The 14,623-nt window shown below is 47.2% G+C and overlaps 1 protein-coding gene across 26 annotated transcripts in view; it reads right to left on the minus strand.

Moving 5' to 3' along the window:
• Positions 1-14,623, minus strand: part of MAPK8IP3 (mitogen-activated protein kinase 8 interacting protein 3) — a 53,768-nt gene that overhangs the window by 38,484 nt on the left and 661 nt on the right. The gene's annotated exons all lie outside the window — the stretch shown is intronic.

Below are 14,623 nucleotides of genomic sequence, written 5' to 3' on the forward strand. Positions count from 1 at the left end.
ACACGCAACTTAAGTGAAATGAAGAAAAAGTAAAAGCCAGGAAAATGCACATGAGTGGGGCAACTGTACAAAAAAAAAGTGGTTCTGAATGACTGGAAATAACCAGCATGTGCAGAATAAACATGCTATTAATTGACCGATAAGGGTATTTTAAAAATTGGGTAATTTTAATTCCTATTACTTAAAAAAATTAAAAGAACTAGATAAACAACCTATGATTGGTAGAAAAATCAGACGAGAGTGTTAAGTTACAAAATCATAATCTTACTATCCAGAGAAGAGACAGTTAAAATTGTGTGACCTTCTTCCAGATTTGTGCCTGAGTGTGCGTGCGTGTGTAGGGCAGACGCGCGCTCTCTTGTACACAGTATCTCGTGACCTGATTTATTCAGCATTTACGTTGGAACATCCTTCTACATCAAGAAACGTATTCTCCCACATCCATTTCCAGCAGGTGTGTGCTCCGCGGCGAGCATGTGCGTGCAGAGCAGTGTAATTACTCCATCGCCTACTGCTGGACTGCTCAGTTGCTTCCCATGTTGGTTCTATCGTTCCTACTTGTGTACCTGCCCGGAGGCTCCCTGCTGTCTAAAGCTGTGGTCCACACTGCTGCTGACTGTTCAGATGTGTATCCCCCTTCACACTCCCGCAACGAGGTGGGAAGGTCCCTCCCCCAGGGCTCCCACCGTCTCTGCATGCAGCTTAACTATAGCGCTGCCAGTCTGTAGGGGGTGGGGGCTGGGGGGAGGCAACAGCACAACATCCTTAATTTTCAGTTCCTTGATTACTAGTGAGAGTGAACATTTTTTCATAAATTTATTGGTCATACATACCACTTCTTTCATTATGTCCTTTGTCCAACTTTCTAATACTATGCTCCTATTTTTCTTAATGATTTGTAAGGACTTTTTTATACCTATTCAAGAATTTGCCTGTCTTGCATGCTGTAAGTACTTTTCCCAGGATGTAGTGTGTGTGTGTATAGTATACAAGGTTACTTTCTTCTATACCATTTACTTAATAATTTATCTTTTCCTCATTGTTTTTAAATGCCACCTTTATCATATGCTAAACTCTAGTACATATTTCAGTCTATTTCTGAGCCAGTACCAAAGGTTTTTTAAACTCGGAGTGTTACAGTACCTCTGACAGGTGATATGCATTCACCTTCTTAAATCTTCCTTTTCAACATCTTGGTTTTTCTCGCTTGTTCATCCTTCCAGATTAACTTGAGACTCATCCTGAGTCACTTATATACTTATTCTTTGACTAAGCATTTCACCTTCAGAAAGCACCAGTTCTCTGGTCCTCGGGAAGAGGTCCCTGTTTTTGCTGAGAAAATGCTCAGGGTTGGACTTGGGGTGAAGAGAAAACTCATCTTGAGCCAGTGAGTGGGCAGCTGGGGCTGGAAAGCAGAAAAGTCTCCCTTTCTTTAAACCAATCACTGTCCTACCTCTGAGCTGTACCACTGAGGTTTTCGCAAAGAAAAGGTTTTTTTGGTGCTGGTGTCATTTCACTGGAGTTTTCCCCATCTATATTTCATCATATTATCTGCATTTGATATTTGGGAATCAACTAAAAAGATTTCCAAACTGAAGACAATGTGAGAAAACCCACTCCCAGATTCTTTAGAAGGTCGAGACAGACCTTCCTAAATCTATGCTGATACATGATCATTAAAATCCAATGCAGGTGACAGTGCCTTAAAACAACCCATATGCTTACAGATTCCTGACGAAGTTGGCCCCAAACCAGGTCACATGCAGAAACCCTCTGATATTATGAGATTGTACAGCCACTGAGCATCAGGAAATATGGAGACATTAACCAAGAGAGCAAAAATACCTAAGGAATATCAAAGCCAGACAAGGACAACACAAAGAAGGAAAATTACAGGCCCATATCATTGATGAACATAGATGCAAAAATCCTCAACAAAGTATTGGCAAACCGAATACAACAATGTATTAAAAAAAATCATACACCATGATCAAGTGGGATTCCTACCAGGGACACAAGGATGGTTCAACATCCGCAAATCAATCAATGTGATACACCACACTAACAAAGTGAGGAACAAAAACCACATGATAACCTCAACAGACACAGAGAAAGCATTTGACAAGATCCAACATCCATTCATGATAAAAACTCTCAATAAAATGGGGATAGAAGGAAAGTACCTCAACATGATAAAGGCCGTATATGACAAACTCACAGCCAACATCATACTCAATGGGGAAAAATTGAAAGCCATCCCTCTGAGAACAGGAACAAGACAAGGGTGCCCACTCTCACCATTCCTATTCAACATAGTACTGGAGGTTTTGGCCAGAGCAATTAGGCAAGAAAATGAAATAAAAGGAATCCAAATAGGCACTGAAGAAGCGAAACTCTCACTGTTTGCAGATGACATGATTTTATATATAGAAAACCCTAAAGAATCCATCAGAAAACTATTAGAAATAATCAACAACTACAGCAAAGTTGCACAGTACAAAGTCAACTTACAAAAATCAGTAGCATTTCTATACTTTAATAACAAACAAAGAGAACAAGAACTCAAGAATACAATCCCATTTACAACTGCAACAAAAAGAATAAAATATCTAGGAATAAATTTAACCAAGGAGGTGAAAGACCTATATAAGGAAAAACTAAGACATTACTGAAAGAAATCGATAATGACATAAAGAAATGGAAAGATATTCCATGCACATGGATTGGAAGAATAAACTTAGTTAAAATGTCCATACTGCCTAAAGCAATCTACAGATTCAATGCAATCCCAATCAGAATCCCAGTGACATTCTTCACAGAAATAGAACAAAGAATGTTAAAATTCATATGAGGCAACAAAAGACCCCGAATAGCCAAAGCAATTGTGAGAAACAAGAACAAAGCTGGTGGCATCGCAATTGCTGACTTCAAAACATATTACAAAGCTACAGTAATCAAAACAGCATGGTACTGGAACAAGAACAGACACACAGATCAATGGAACAGAATTGAAAACCCAGAAATAAAAACCCCACATCTACGGACAGCTAATCTTTGACAAAGGAGCCAAGAACATACAATGGAGAAAGGAAAGCCTCTTCAACAAATGGTGCTGGGAAAACTGGACAGCCACATGCAAAGGAATGAAAGCAGACCATTATCTGCCCCCATATACAAAAACAGACTCAAAATGGACCACAGACTTGAAGGTAAGACCTGAAACCATAAGACTTCTGGAAGAAAATATAGGCAGTGCACTCTTTGATATCAGACTTAAAAGGATCTTTTTGAATACCATGTCTACTCAGACAAGGGAAACAAAAGAAAAAATAAACAAGTGGAACTTCATCAGACTAAAGAGCTTCTAGAAGGCAAAAGAAACCAAGATCAAAATGAAAAAACAACCCACCAAATGGAAGAAAATATTTGGAAATCATATATCCAATAAGGGGTTAATCTCCATAATATATAAAGAACTCACACAAATGAACTACAAAAAAATAAACAACCCAATCAAAAAGTGGGCAGAGGATATGAACAGACATTTTTCCAAAGAAGATATACAGATGGCTAATAGGTACATGAAAAGATGCTCAACATCACTAATCATGAGGGAAATGCAAATCAAAACTACACTTAGATATCATCTTACGCCTGTTAGAGTAGCTATAATCACCAAGACTAAAAATAACAAATGTTGGAGAGGATGTGGAGAAAAAGGAACCCTCATCCACTGTTGGTGGGAATGTAAACGATGCAGCCACTGTGGAAAACAGTATGGAGATTTCTCAAAAAATTAAAAACAGAAATACCATATGACCCAGCTATCCCACTATGGGGTATTTATCCAAAAAACTTGAAATCAACAATTCAAAGAGACTTATGCACCCCTATGTTCATCGGCGGGTGGGCACAAGGGATGAAGGGGCACACTTTATGGTGTATGACAAATACTAATGTACAACTGAAATTTCACAATGTTATAAGTTATTATGATCACAATAAAAAAAATATCTAAGGAGGCTGTGTACACGGACGTCCTCAAGGCCACAGACCCAACTGCACACTAGGTGGCAGGGAGACAGACCCCACACATGGGACATGTGTGGTTCCCAGGCCACGTGGAATCCTAGTGCCAAAGGGACAGTCACGGACAGGAAACGCTCAGTCCTTAGTGACTGACACCCCTCAGTCCTCTAAGTACCCCCAGCTGACAAGGAGTGGGAGCAACTCCCCAGATGAGCAAAAAGCCCTAAGAAAGCCGCCAGCGCCCACCAGCAGAGACTCAAGAGGGTCCTGGCCTTGGCCAGCCCTCACCCTCCCGCTCAGAAGCCGGGGGTGCCTGAGTGAGGCGGAACCACTGCCGCCCAGCGCGCAGTTGGCTCCCACAGCGTGTGCAGCAGGAGCCGCTCCTGTCTGTCTTCCAGAGGCAGCATCTCACCAGTGGGAGCTGACTAGGAGGGACCCTCAGGGCCTCCACGTTTATGAAAATGTTACTGACACAACGCGGCATTCTACAGCTTAAAAGAAATCCTCCTTTCTTCTCCTCTCGAAAAAATTACGTCAATGTCACGAAGGTAGTTTTAGTTAACAAAAATGCAAGCTAGCCATTTAACTGAAATGGAATATCAATGCAACCTTCATCAAATATTATAAAGAATAAATAACGAACGGGAAGGAGCAGAGCCTGGCCAAGACTAAGCAAATATTTAATCTTTGCTTTTTACGAGGAAACGCTCAGGGCTAGACTTGGGATGAAGTAGAGATTGTCTTGACAAGAGAAGAGTAGCTGATGGGGCCGGGAATAAAGCAGGGGCTTTGTAGTCGGTGGTAAAATGAATGAATGAGGAAAGGTCTCTTCAGACACAGGGAAGGTAACTGTGGGAGCGGGGAGACAGGTCAGCGGGGAACTCTATTAACTGGGTTAGTTAACATCACCAAAAATTCAACACATGTTTTCAAAGAAGAAAATATTTTTATTTACAGATCACTTACTTTAGATTTAAGAGAATCAAGAATCTTCAGTGGTGGGGGACAGGGTAGGGAAGAGACTAAGGTTAAGTCTACACAGCTTTCCTTTCTTTCTGTAGAAAATTTCCAAGTAGAATCTGACTACAAAAAAATATGAATGGAACTGAGAAAAAGAAAAATTTAACTATCAGCATTTGGGTCTGCATGGCACTGGATGGCAAAAAATAAAAATCTCCCATCTGAAACATGCTCTGCACACAGGAATATCTCAGTCACAAAGATCACCCTCCAGAAGGCGTGAGACGGCCCGGGGAAGCTCGGCACGTACGCTGTGACAGTACCACAGCTTGGAGCTACCCAGCATCCACACCTGTCCAAGGCTGCTCAGAAAGTCACACAGCACACGAGACCCAGATGTTTAAAGCGACTCTCACAACAGATCTTTTGAGCACCCCGAAGGGCAGCGCCCAGCAATTCCACAATCCAGGAAAATGCGCCAGGTGTCTTATCCGTAACGTCTGGCTATGAAAGACCTAATTCTCACTTCTAAATACCGACATGCCACACGACTCCCTTTTTAGATCTGTTTTTAAGATATACTTCCCCCTCCCTCCCACGAACAAAGTGCTCCGTTTTAAAATTGAACTCTGTGTTAGTTTTCAGATTTTGGTTTTTGGTGAATTTCAAGACACAGATCGAAATAACCTGAGAGCATGAGCTCTTCCAAAACCAGGACTCAGAGGAAGGTCTGCTCAGTACTCCAGGGAACGAGGTCACTCACCCCACCTTATACATAAAAGCAAAGCTGAGAAGCAAAGTGGCTTTTCGGGTCAAATACAAAATTAAGACCAGAGGTCAGTATTCCCAATTCCCAGAACGCAAGTGTGTCACAGGTGAACGCTCTTTATAATGGAATCATTAGCGTTTTGGTAACTTTCATAACCCAGGGTGATTTTACTGGCAAAGTAAATTAACATATTAAACCAAATCCTTCCCTTTTATATGTCCTTTAGGCCAGGGTCACACGTAGGGTGTAATTCAACTCTGGCTGGTTTGTTAGAAGTGAACCCAACAGGAATCAAAGATCCTGTTCTTTTGCATTACTGATCATTTGATTCCTTCCTGCGGGGAGAGGGGAGGGTGAATTTCCCAAAGGAAAATGCTCTTTTTTTGGTCTTTTATCAGAGGCAGGCAGAGAGATAAACACTTGGGGTCCTGGGCACAGGCTTTTGTGCCCGGGGAGCCGCCCTTCTCCTGATGCTGATTCCCGGGCACTGACGGTGACTTCCCAGCACGATCAAGCATGTGCCGAGGGCTCGCAGGGGCACCGAGCTTACGAGACCTCCAACCACGGATGCTTTTTGACAGCTTCCTCTGCATTCCCACAGCTGTGTCACCACTTAGATCTAAGACGCGGTATGGTCAGGTGAGGAAAGGAGGATACGAGTGTCGGGGTCCTGGGTTACAGGAGCTGCCGCCTGGGCCCACGGGGTGACGCACAGGGAGAGGGAGGGAAGGCATCCCTAGGATTCTAATACTCAAGTACCAGATGCATGTTGGAGAGATCAGGCCACCGTGCAGGAATCTAACAACGAGGCTGGATTCAAGAAAATAAGCAAAGGTTCCTCCCATTTACGTTACAGGCACCGCTTGGTTCAGTGTCTGCCTGAAATGAATCCCAACAAATGGCACTGGTTTAATTCACACTGATTTTCAAGAACTGGCAAGACAGAAAAAAAAAGTGTATATGTGAGTGTAATACATATATTATGTTTATTTACTACATATTAATATATAATAAACATTTAATGTTATATATATTTTAAATATCATGTAATGCACTGCCTTCTTAAAATTCCTAATCCACTCAGTTTCTACCTCTCTTGCTAATTTAACAGGAGATATCCTAAGGATGCTTGCCGTTCTGTGGACAAAGGGTCTTGCTGTCTGGAAACTCACATTGTGAATTTCAGACGCCTGTAGCCACATGCACACGTACACGCACACACACACACGCACGAGCAAGCACTCCCAGGACCCCACACTGATCTGGGTATTTACTTTCTGGAGAGAGGGAGACACAGTGAGAAGGCTGGTGTGGGGAAGGTTAGGGAAGAGGAGTTCAAGATGAAGTAGCGTGGAAGTGGATGAAGTTCTCCCAGTGTCCACAACGCGCACAGCTGCCTGCAGAACAGCAGCCAGAGATCATGGAAAGTGTGCGGCCTGGGGAGGGGGCACGGAAACTTTAATAAAAGGCAGCAGTCGCTCTGAATCTGTCCCTGTTGATAATCGGAATCTACACTTCCTTATCCCTGTCTCACAAACCCCGACAAACGGAGATGCATTCCTCGAGGACGAGGCCGTGTCTCACTCGACTTAGCATTCGCCAACTCGCTTGCCCATCTCCTGCTCAGAAACATGTGACTGATTAAGCACTACATGGGCTCTAAGTGTCTGTGTGAATGTTACTTTTCCCTGGAGTGACACTTTTCCTCTCTGGTCACTGGGATGCTTTCTTAGGACACACTAGTCCCACTGCTGGGCCACCATCTGATTCTAACCTCTCAGTTTCACTGCGTTTCTTCCAGTATCCTCAGTGTGCGCAGCTGCCTGCAGAACAAGCTGCACCCGAGCCGTGCCTGTCCCAAGTTACAGCGGGAGTAACTCAGGGTACGGAACTGATAAATGGGGCGAGGTTATGGGAAGTGTAGCTCCTACTCCATCAACGGGAGAACGGATAAACACCCACACAGCGGGACACGGCTCACAGTAAAGGAACGAACGAAAGGACAACACTCACAACCACCTGGATGAATCTCAAAATCATTACGCTGAGAGAAAGAAGCCTGACCAAAAAAAATAGACCGCGTGATTCCATTTCCATCAAGTTCTAGAACATGCAGATTAATCTACAGTGACAGGAAGCAGACTGGTGGTTACCTGGGGATGGGGGAAGCAGGGAGAGGTGGAGGAAGAGATTCCTGAGGTGCACAAGGCAACTTTGGGGACGAGGGAGACCATCATTATCTTGATTGTGGGGATGGTTTCTGGGGTGTAGACGTGTCAAAACTCACCAAATTGCACACTTAAAATATGTACAGTTTAGTGCGCTGACCTCAATAAAGTTGTTACCAAAAAATAAAAAAGAAAGAGAAAGAAAAGCAGCCCAGGGAGGGTCAAAGATTTAACTGTGTGATGTAAGCATCAGCCGATTTCTAGGTGCTAGGATTCCCCACCAGACCTCTTCTCAGCCTTTCAAGAATTTCATCACCTCTGTTGTTTCCTAAACAGCTGGCATTCATTTTGTTGTTGCTGTTCATGTCACAACATTTTCTTTTGTCTGGCCTCCTGTGTCAAAACCCATTGCTCTGGGATCTCCTCTTTCTGGAACACGTTCATTGAAAAACACCCACCCCATCTTTTACGCATCTTCCTTTCTTGCCTGAAGCTGACTAACAAGGCTGTGTATTGCCTGCCCTTAGAAGACAGTGACTGCACTAGACTGCGGACGGCTGTGCTGCCTAGAACGGGAGCCCCAGCCACGTGCGGCTGTTGCAACTTAAATTAATTAAAGCGAAATAAAAATAAAAACTCATTTCCTCCATTGCACGAGCCACATCTGAAGTGTCAGTGGCCCCGTGTGGACAACACAAAATAGAAATTTCCATCATCACAGAAAGTTGTGTTGGACAGATGGCTGCTCCAGGCAGAGTCCGTGACCTTCAGGAAGTAAGGAGCCAGTTCAGCGTGGTGAGCCCGGAGGCAGAGCAAAGCCGCTTTCTCTCCTCATCTGCGCACGCACAGATGACCAGCAGCTCCTTAGGGTGTGCGGTCAGGGAGAAAAGAGCCGGCCTTGGGGCTGACAGAACCAGAAGGGCACTGCCCCGTTGGTTACGCAGGAAGCCGGGGGGATGCTGGGGTGTGAGGCACAGTATAGTGCCTGGCTCCACAGGTGGGAAATCTGCGAGTGCTGACTGGAGCGACAGGGACCGTTCAGTCTAGTCGAGCACTTATTCACTCAAGAACCCAGCATCTGAGAGTGCTCTGTGAGTCACCGTGCCAGATGCCAGGGAGTCAGTTGTGCAAAGGAACCGGCGAGTGGTCTAGGCAGCGGGCACAGCGTGCAGAGGGGTCAGAAGGAAGAGGCAGGACGCAGGGACCGGAGGGAGGCGGGGCTGGGGACCTCAGTAGAACAAGGCCAGGCCCTGGAGGGGTTCAAGCAGGAGGGGTCCCCTCCTGGGAGAGTCGCTTTCTCTCTCTCCCCAAAGTAGTCCCCGTCCCTACCTTCCAGGCCACATCCCATGCTCCCACTTTAGCACCATCTCAATGTATGGCAGCGTCTCCCCGACACCTCCCCGTCAAGCGCCGCCCCAGGACGGCAGGGACCTAATCTCCAAAGCCTGCAGTTACGCTTGGCACTCGGAACGTTCTGTTGAGCGAATAAACGGAAGAGCGACAGTGGAAGATGGGCTGCGCCTTCGTACACGTTCACTGTGTCTGGAGGAAGGTTGGGAGAGGAGAGAGAGTAGCTGGGGAGCCCGGTGTGACAGTGGCTACTGGAACCAGCATGGTGGCAAAGGGGATTGAAAAAGGCATATTAAAACAAAAATCGGGCCAAAAGAAGGATCGGGAGTTAGTGAGCGACTAGACAGGAGAAGTGGCGAGGATGACCTCAGGGCCCTACGTTTTTTCTTTAAAGACTGGCCCTGAGCTAACATCTGTTGCCAATCTTCTTTTTTTTCTTCTTCTTCTCCCCAAAGCCCCCCAGTACACAGCTGTGTATTCTCGTTGTGAGTCATTTTAGTTCTCCTATGCGGGACGCCACCTCAGCACGGCTTGATGATGGATGCGAGGTCCACACCCAGGGCCCGAACCAGGGAGACTCTGGGCTCACAGAACGGAGCACGCGAGCTTAACCACTCGGCCCCAGGGCCCTGACTTTTAACAGAGCAAAGGAAATAAACATCTGGAAAATCACCTTGTCTCGGGCTGCTGACAGCACTCCCGGTTTTGGGTTGTGTCTGTCAAAGGTACCTCCTCGAGCACTGACAGGTGAGCAATGGACACGCCGTCCTCCCACCCTTGTGATGAATGGGAACTTGAGAAAAGGGGTCTGTCCTACACTTGTGTGCCCCTCCCCAACACCCGTCTTGCACACAGTAAGGATTTGAGAGACTCCGAGAATCACACCCGGGGGCTTCCTGCCAAGGCTGCATGCCGTGAATCTGGTCACGAGGTCATCTGAAAGCCAAACCGAGGGACATCCTGCAAAATAACTGGCCTGCGATGTCACAATCACCAAAGTCATGAAAAACGGAAAGTGAGGGACCGATCCAGGTCAGAGGAGACCACAGGGACATGTGGGACCCCTAAGATCTCAGCAGAGCTAGAGGGATGGATGGAGAGAGAGAGAGAAGAGTAACGGAGAAAAATGTTCACATTTGGGAATCTGAGTGCGGAGTATTACTTTTGCAACTTTTCTATAAATTATTCCAAAACAGTCTTAAAAAACTTAAAAATAAAAAGCCAGAAATTAAATTGAATTTAGCAACCCTAGTTTGGGAGGAACTAACCTGTAGCAGCGCTCAGCCCTGCTGCCTAACCGCCCCACAGGGCCCAGAGCGCTCCTGCCATGCAACAGGGGCCGGGGCCCCCACAGCAAGGCGGCACCTTCCCACACATCCTCTGGCTAGAAGCACCTCTCTTTGCTCTCCTACACTTATTTGTTTCTACTTTTTAGGGAACTTTTGGTGTACTCCTGGTGACTTTGGTACAGACGGCTTCATCTAAAAAAAAACCAGTTTTGAAAAATTGCTCTTACTACTGCAACAGGGCAGAAGAAGAAATCGCATACCTTGTCCAAGCAGTGGTGGACTTACTATTTTTGATACGAGAAACAAAAAGAAACACTTCTGATTCAGTGTATTAATTCACTTATGAAAAAAAGCAAAATGATAATCTCTATGGAGTAAGATCACGGCTTTCTCCCCTCCAGCTTAATTCTATCCAAACGTTCTTCTATGAGATGGATTACTTTTATACAACTAGAAAAACAGAGAGGGGTAAAACTTTCCTTCAGCCGGGCGCTCCTCTCAAACAGCACTAAAAGCCGAAGTCTCAGCAAATAGCCACATACAGTCGTGTGCTGCTCAGCGCCGGGGAAATGGTCTGAGAAACGCGTCGTTAGGCGCTTTTGTCGCTGTGCGATCACAGTGTGCACTTACACAAACCTAGACGGTGCAGCCTACCACACCCCCAGGCTCCACGGTGCAAATCTTACGGGACGACCATCGCACACGCGGTCCACCGTTGACTGGAACATCGTTATGCGGCACGTGACCGTATGTGTGTCTTCCACAGAACATCCACTTGAATTGCTTGTGACGGGTTTGGGGGGTGTTACTAGTCGTTTCTTTAGGGCTAAGACGGATATAAGGTAAATGATGCCTATTAAACTCACACCTTGTCTCTCAAACGTAATTTTTCCTCCTGTGAGCTAAGGGCTTGATCACCGCCAGGAAGAGGGCTCTCTGCTGCCTGGGGAAATGGAGCAATGGGGCCTCTGCTCGGCCCTCCCTGGGGTGACACTGGGCAACACTACCGAGGGGCACCTACTCGCTCTCCGGCCGTCCCAGTCAACCGCCCACTTCCAACCTCTGTTCTAATGAGAAGCGGCTTTTAAAAACTTTGTATTGGGTAAAGATCCAGCATTTGTAAGGTCTCTATAGAAAATCTGGAAGACAGCAATAGGTCCATCTAGCACTGCAAGCTTGAGCGAGACTCGTTGGTCTTGACTAGAAGGGCAAACGCCGCACAATCAGAGACGGAGATGCTCCACGCTTGCCATCCAAGGCTCCCCACGTACCCGGCAAGGTGCTCTTCCCTGACTCGGCTGACTCCGCCTAGCCACAACTCTCCAGGCAAACAACAGCCAAGACGGGGACCTGGCACTCGAGAGGAAAGTGACTTGCCACGTCTAGCAACCCATTCACTTGACAGAGGCAGCCACTGTGGCCAGAGGGGAACACTGGTCACAGGGCGTGCGGCTCCCAAGGGCAGGGCTGGCGCTCAAGCCTGTGTCTGCAGCCTCCGGGCTCGGCCCCTCTCTCTGGACTCCACATGTCTAGCGACCGTCACTCCCATCCACTGAGCTACCCTGGGAGCAGAACACACTTGCAGTCCCCTGCTGTGGTTGTTACCAGCAAGAAGTAGAGGACAGGGGTTTGCTCTGCTCAAGGCTTCCTATAAAAAAAGCTGCAGATTCTGTCTGCTCTGAAGGCCGCAGGCAGCTCAGGTTACCCAGCTCTGACTAAGCCTTCTCAAGCAGAGTGGCCGGGGACGCAGGGACGTGCCTGCAGCCTGTGACGTTCCAGCTCTCGTGCTATCAGACACACATCTGTGATCCCAATTCCCTGCCTAGAAAAAGCAGCCGATCCACCATGCACAGTGGGCTTTTCCACAAAACTGAAAATGAATGTCTGCCGGATTTAATAAACGAGCTGGAATGCCAAAACGCTTTCAGTATTTGGCCCTTTTCTTGAGTTGTGACATGACTTGAGGTCTCTCCAAGGGCATCCTAGTAGCATCTGATCGCAGGCTCGATGCTGCCTAGCCAGCGTTTGTTTGCTCTGTGGCTCTCTGCTCAGGAAGCTCTGTGCAGCTTCTCTTAATAGCTGGGACAATGGTGGGCCTTGGTCTCAAAGGCAGTGTCCTCCAAACCACACACACACCCCCAGCTCCTGGTCCAGGGGAGTGTAAGTGGGAAGTCAGAAGCACGCTCGCTTGTCGCTGCACCTGAACTGCACATAGCCGAGCAGAGGCCTAATCCACGCAGGACTAATTTTTAAGGTAGAAGGTTATGATTCTTAGTCTTAAGGTTGTCCATCTTGGTTTTCTCCTTTTACTTCCTTCTCATCCACTATGTTGAACACAGAGGTACAGGATAAGAGAAAACAAACCCACTTGAAATCTCAGTCAAGCACCAAATGACCACTGAGAGTGGTCAGAGAAGTGGAGGGTGCTGCCCAGCACTAGGGAGGCAGCCACAGCCCCATGGCCAGGTGAGGGGAGCCCCAGAACTCCCGTCTTCTGGGGCTGCAGCTCTCTGACCTCCCACAGCAGCATGACGTGGGGAGAAGAGCCCTGGCCGGGAGTCAGGGTAGACTGGGTCCTGGCCTGGCTTTGCTAGGGCGCGTGACCTTGGTCCAGCCATCCCCCACTTCTCAGGGCCAGTTCCCTCCCCAGGGAATGCCGAGGGCCACTCTGAATTCTAAAACCCTATGAGCTCTTCCATCCCCTTAAGTTGAGAGCTTTAAATCAGTGGAGGCTGGCACCCCAATCAATAGACAACAGCCTCTTGAGAGAAACACAAAACCCAAAAGCAAAATAAACCACCGTTAAGTAGGAACGATACAAAGCACTATTAATTTTTATAAACACGCTTTAAACCAAACTAGCGCATCAACCACTCTGGTTTAAGAAAAAGCCTAAATGCTGGAACAATTTTCTATTTCAATCTAAAGTCAAGAATGTATGAAGGCAAATTAACTGAAACAGAATTTAGCTCATTTAATAAGAAACTTCCTATTCATAAATCAAAGAGCAGCACCTAGTGCCTGGAAAAACAGAATGTCAGGGCTTAGAGATCATCTAGGACAACTGACTCATTTGGTGGATGGAAAATCAAAATACAGAGCAGGCAGGCGACCAGGACAAGGTCACAGAGGCAAAGCAGGGACAGGAATGCACATCCCCCGAATCCGTTTGGGTCTGGCACTACAGTCAGCCCTAAACATCTGATGGTGAGCGAATGAAGTTAAGTGGTATTCCCTGCACAGTTCTTCTAACTGGCTCACAAATAAGCGATTTCCAGGTTATGGAGAAATCTAGAACACAATCAAATATTTCAACATTCTACTTTTAACTCCTCACAAGCCAGAGTGGAATTTCTCAGCCTTTTCCACATAAATAACAATCTTCCCAACAGAAGGAACCACAGGGCAGAGAAATCACCTCCGGAAACCTGCACTCTTTCACCTGGTGCCAGGGGAGCAGCCTAACTGCAGCCTGAGTTATGTGTTCACCTCAATCCCCGAATCTGCCCACCACACACACCTTCAAAACACTGGATCGGGAACAAGGAAAAGGCCTTCTGACAAAAGACCTCCTCGGCTGCAGAACCGTAAGAAAATCAGAAATCCCTCTTCTGCGAGGAGGGTTTAGAATTGCAGCAACCAGAGGGAGTAATCGGGGGTCTAGGAAACTGCTTTGCGAAAAACACACACGAAAGCGTAAAACCCGGCCTCTGCAATGACAGGGGAGTATGGAGGGGAAACGGAAGCCTGGCCCGAGGCTAAGGGCTGCTGGGGCTGCAAACTCCCCGGCTGAGGCCAGGGGGTCCGGGGCTCAAGGCTGGGCCCGAGCAGCAGGTCAGGAGGAAGGGGCAGCCAGGCCTCACCCCCGGGGCCGGGCTAGGGGCGCCGGGCCGTTGGGGGCCGAGCTGGGATGGGCGGGGAGTATGAGATCAGGCTGGAGTCTGGCCGGCGAAGGCTAAGGCGGGGCGGGGAGTATGAGGTCCCCCGGCGGGGCGGAGGTTCCCGGGCGCGGGCTGAGGGCGGGGTTCCCGGGCGGGGCAGAGGGATATGAGGACCAG

Source organism: Equus przewalskii, chromosome 12 (assembly GCF_037783145.1).
Source record: "Equus przewalskii isolate Varuska chromosome 12, EquPr2, whole genome shotgun sequence".
Lineage (NCBI taxonomy): Eukaryota > Metazoa > Chordata > Mammalia > Perissodactyla > Equidae > Equus > Equus przewalskii.